Source organism: Nicotiana tomentosiformis, chromosome 10 (genome assembly GCF_000390325.3).
Source record: "Nicotiana tomentosiformis chromosome 10, ASM39032v3, whole genome shotgun sequence".
NCBI lineage: Eukaryota > Viridiplantae > Streptophyta > Magnoliopsida > Solanales > Solanaceae > Nicotiana > Nicotiana tomentosiformis.
Window position 1 is genome coordinate 60008333 of NC_090821.1, and position 6000 is coordinate 60014332.

A 6000-nucleotide genomic window follows, 5' to 3' on the forward strand; every position below is an offset into this window, starting at 1 on the left:
AATATCATCACAAGATCACTCCAAAGAAGGGTTCACACAAGTATTTTCCGACACTCAATTCTCTTGCCAAATACTCTCAATTGCTAAAAGAGGAGAAGAAACAAGAAATGAAGAACTCAAATCTTGTTGGTGTATTTGGAATGAGGTAGAATCAGCTCAATTTATAGTCAAAAGAATTGGAATTGCTTGGTATACAATTGGCCAACAAGACCTAGAACGAGAGGACATAATATGTCCAACGAGGGTCACTAAGGAAAAGCCATGAAGAAGCCAACAAGGCTAATAATCATTGGCCAAAACTAGGCCACATATATTACAAAAAGCTTGGCTCCATGAAAATCCAAGATTTCCTAGCTATGTTAATGGCACCCATCGTGTTTTGCTGGTAATGTTCGACACTTAATTATTAGTAATATATAAGTCTTTATTTGTTAAAAGACTTGGTATATTTTCTATTTTATTTAAAACTTGAATTGAATTATAACCATAAATCTAAGTTTTAACTAACTTTAAGAGAACATGTATGTTCATGAAATTGATGACTATTTTGAATAGTTAATTTGCAGTATATAGTGGCTTAATTGTATTCGGAAAGAACTTTTCTTAAAAGTCTCGCTAAGATTTTTTTTTGGTTCGTCGCCCGGTGTCCGGTATTCGCATTGGGATCCGACTAAATTCGGATTCGCGCCGGGAAGTCTCACATTGGGGTAAAGCGCTCCCCAACAAATGCGACTCCGTATCCAGAGCTCAAACCCGAGACATCTGGTTAAGAATGAAAGAGTACTTACCACTCTACCACAACCCTGGTTGGTATCACTAAGAAAAGTTGTTCTCACGTCTCATAAGTCTTTCTTCTTATTTTCTGTTATTCTAATTTTCTAACAGGTAACAGGTTCACCTCCAAATCCCTGTGACAATCCAATTGGTGATCATTATTTGTTAAAGTCAATAAAGAACAAGATTGATTATTGCAGAATTCACAACATAGAAATTGTGTACAACATAGCTCATTTGGATAATCAGCTATACTGGTCAAAATTGCCATTAATTAGGAAACTAATGATTTCTCACACAGTTGGATTTGGTGGATGGATAGTGATGCAATGTTCACAGACATGACATTTGAAATTCCATTATCTAAATATGATGGCAAAAATTTAATTATTCATGGATACCCTGAATTGTTAAATGAGAAATCTTGGGTTGAGACTGGGAGTTTTCTACTTAGAAATTGTCAATGGTCTTTAGATTTGCTTGATTCTTGGGCACCAATGGGACCAAAAGGTACAATTCGCGACGATGCTGGAAAAATGTTAACAGCAAATTTAAAGGGTAGGCCTAATTTTGAAGCAGATGATCAATCAGCACTGATATGCCTTTTGATTTCGCGGAACAATAAGTAGATTGATAAGGTGTTTATTGAGAGGTCTTATTATTTACATGGATATTGGGCAGGTTTAGTTGATCGATACGAGGAAACGATCGAGAAATACAAACCAGGTTTTGGTGATGAGAGATGGCCATTTGTGTCACATTTTGTTAGTTGTAAGCCTTGTGGGAGTTATGGGGATTATCCGGTTGAGAAGTATTTGAAGAGTATGGAGAGAGCTTTTAATTTTGCAGATAATCAAGTGCTTAAGTTGTATGGTTTTTGTCACGATCCGAAATTTTTCACCGACGGGACCGTGATGACGCATAACATTTCACTTGCTAGGCAAGCCAACGTTAGAGAATCATTAACCAATTCCTTATTTTCATTCAGTAATTAACAATAATTAACTAAGATGAAATATAATAAGTGCGGAATATCATAAAACTATATTAACTGCTACCACCTGGATCTGGAGTCACAATTCACGAGCATTCTAGAATTTACGACTAGTAATAGTCTGAAAGAAATACAACTGTCTGAATGAAAGAAAACAGTAGGACATAAAGATAGACACGGACTTCAAGGTCTGTGAACACCGACAGATCTACCTTAAGTCTCCGAACAGCATATCAGTAGCAAATCTCGATCAACCTGAGCCGGTATCAAAATCTGCACAGAAAGTGCAGAGTGCAGCATCAGTACAACCGACCCCATGTACTGCTAAGTGTCGAACCTAACCTTTGCGAAGTAGTGACGAGGCTAGGACAAGACACCCACATATAACATGAACAATATAATCATGCTAGTGGCAACAACAGTAAATAAAGAAATAACGCAGAAATAATGGGAAGGGGGCATACAGTGGAGGAATATAACATGAAGAGTGAGAATAATGAAAAGACAGAATTAAACAGAAAATCCTTAAATGAATTGAGCAATTAAGACAGCAAAGGAAAACTGCACGGCATCACCCTTCGTGCTTTTACTCTCAACCTCACCAAATAACAAATAAGATTGCACGGCATCACCCTTCGTGCTTTTACTCTCTTCCTCACAATATAAATAATTCATGCACGGCATCACCTTCGTGCTTTACACTCTTCCTCACAATATAAATAAATTATGTACGGCATCACCCTTCATGCTTTACACTCTTCCTCACATTATAATTAAATTATGCACGGTATCACTCTCCGCGCTTTACACTCTTCCTTAGAATATAAATAAATCATGCACGGCATCACCCTTCGTGCTTTACACTCTTTCTCACAATTCACAGAATCAATAACAACGGATAAAGAGAAGTTTCACAAGAAATCAAAATTTCATAAATGATTACTTTCACACTTTAACATCTCAACCTCAAATTAATATTCACAATTTTATCGACCTTGGTGGAGCCGGATACAAGTCTCTCAATATTTCAACAACAACAATAAGCATGGATAACAAGATTTAAGACTACAAATTTGCAAGAAATGGAATTTCACTCGCATGCTATGACTCGACCACAACGTATAAATGCTCGTCACCTCAACTATACGTCGTATTCAACAACAAAACACTTAGCAAATACTCACACAATACCTATTCCCTCAAGCCAAGGTTAGACACAACATTTACCTCGCTTCGAAGGCCACTTAATTCTCAATTACAGCTTTTCCTTTAGAATTTACCTCTAAACCACTCGTATCTATTCAAAAATGACTCAATGATATCAAATATTACTAAAGGAATCAATTATATTTCATAAATTAAATTTCTCAAATTTTCCTCCAAAAGTCTAAAAATCGACCCCCGGGCCCGCTTGGTCAAAACTCGAGATTCAGACCAAAATCCTTTTATCCATTCATCCCTGAGCCCGAATATAATTGATTTTGGAATTCGACCCCAAATTGAGGTCTAAATTCCCAAATTCCCGAAATTCCTAGTTTCTACCCTAATCCCTAATTCTACCATGAAAACTCTAGATTTTTGGTTAAAAATTCAAGAAATATAATGGGTAATTGAAAGAAAATGGTTTAGAATCACTTACCAACAATTTGGGGAAGAAATGACTCTTGAAAAATCGCCTCTCACCGTTTGGTTTTTGAGAAAATGAGTTTTTTTGCTAAAATCCCGTTTTTGGATTCTGTTAAGTGCTGGGCGACAGTGTTCATCGCGTTCGCGAGAGCACTATCGCGTTCACCAAGGGTACTGGCCACCAAGCCTTCGCGTTCGCGAGACCCAGCTCGCGCTCGCGATGATTACTCCCCCTGGCCTTCGTGTTCGCGAGACATATCTCGTGTTCGCGAGAGTACCATCACGAACGCGAAGAAGGACATGCCAGATCACAGACTCTGCAGAAAAACCAGGTTTCCAAAGTTCAAAACATCCCGTGGCCTATCTGAAACTCACCCAGCCCTCGGGGCTCCAAACCAAACATGCACACAAGTCTAAAAATATCATACGAATTTGCTCGCGCGATCAAATCGCCAAAATAACACCTAGAACTACGAATTTAGCACCAAATCAAATAAAATTCTCAAGAACACTTTAAAATTTCTATTTTCTCAACCGAAGATCCGAATCACGTCAAATCAACTCCGTTTCTCACCAAATTTCTCAGACAGGTCTTAAATATCATAATGAACCTGTACCGAGTTTCGAAACTAAAATACGGACCCGGTACTAACAATGCCAAACATCAATCAATTCTTAAAAACGATTAATTTTTAGACTTTTAATTTTTATCAAAAATTCATAACTTGAGTTAGGGACCTCCGAATTCGATTCCAGGCTTACGCCCAGGTCCCATAATTCGATGCGGACCCACCGATACCGTCAAAATATGGATCCGGGCCCGTTTACCAAAAATGTTGAACGAAGTCAACTAAAATTAAGATTAAGACAAAAATTCTTATTTTCATTAGTTTTCAACATAAAAGCTTTCCGGAAACCTGCCCGGACTGCGCACGCAAATCGAGGAGGGTAAAAATGAGATTTTAAGGCTTAAGAGCACAGATTCGAGTTGTAAAACATAAGATGACCCTTTTGGGTCATCACAGTTTTAGGCATAGAGGATTGTCAAGTCCTAATATCAAAAGGATTAGAAATGATACTTTTAGGCCTTTGGATTTTGTTGGTGAGTTTGATATTAGACATTCTGCACTTATAGGCAGTCTATGAAAAAAAACTACTTAGAATTTTTTTTTTTGCTTGGGTAGTTGTTTATTTTGTGTGGAAAATTTGTCCTCAATATTGTAAATCTTCTATATCAATATTGTAGAGTAATTGTTTGTGATGAAGATGGTCAGAAAGAATTCAAATGATCTCAATTTTGTTTGAGACCAAAGCGTGGTTGTTGTTATTGTAAATCTTTTACTCCATTCTTTATAGACTTTAACAAAATGGAGATTATGTTTGCTCCTATTCATTTAAGTTTTTCCAATGCATGAGTTATGTAAAATTCTCTTTATGTGTTTCCGAAAGCTAAGCTTGACTAGGAGTACTCTAAAAGGGAACTTTGACACATTAATAGGAGTTGACATTGTAATATTGTATGACCAAGAAATTACGTGTGGAAACAATCTTTTATTGAAATGCAAGGTAATTAAACTCTGCACAATAGATCCATTGTGGTTTAGCTCTGCCCTTAATTCCGCATATAATAGGAGCTTAGCGTACCAACTTGACATTTATTGTTATGTTATGTAAACTACAAACATGTTAGTAATATATTTACAATCTTATACTAGAAGTTTGTAGCCTTCCGCTTTCCCTCATCAAAATCATAGCTTTGCCTGATTAAGATTTAATTTGTGTTTTTTCCATAAGAATGACATTGTCAGAGCACATCGTGGTCTAATAAATCCCAGATCCAAGTACAAGGCAAAATTTTAAACTTCATTTGTTTAGTGCATTTTATCACATATCAAACTTATCGTAACTACTATAAGAAATTATTCAAAAATCTCCGATTGGTTGGTGAAAAACTTGGGAACACATTGAAAAAAGAATTTCTTTGATGGCAACGCTATTCAAAGTTTTTCATTTTTGGATTTGCTCCCATTCAGTTAAGTTAATTTATGAAATATTGTCATCTGACATTCTTTATTATGTAAAATTGTTTGAGTTATAGAAATTCCATTGTGTTACCCGTTAAAGTTTGACTAGTAGTAGTCCCTTTTTCTGTCTTTGCTAGATCTTACCCCTTCTTAGGAAAGAGCACAATATATATAAATATTTTCCAACTATTTACTATACTAATTTCTGGACACGTGCCTTGCACGTAAATCCCATGCTAATCAGTAAAAATATTTTAAAATAGTATAAACAATATTAACATATGTATGTAATGAGTTATGTAAAATTGAAAGGACAAAATGTAAGCTCAAACTAATAAATAGTGATCCTAAGCAATCGGTATTTATTATAATTGCAAAGCACGAATCTAGAAACTATTTTCAAATAAATGTGAATTATCTTTCATTCTCATGTTTGTGAAAGTTAAATTCTAGGGAGAAATCTTTCTTTATTAATATTTTTTTCTAATCGATTAGTATCACTGTTAAGCAAGCCAACACTTAACTATTCATTTTTATTATTTTTAAAATCATGAATCCTATTTAGATAGAGAGGCCAGTGCA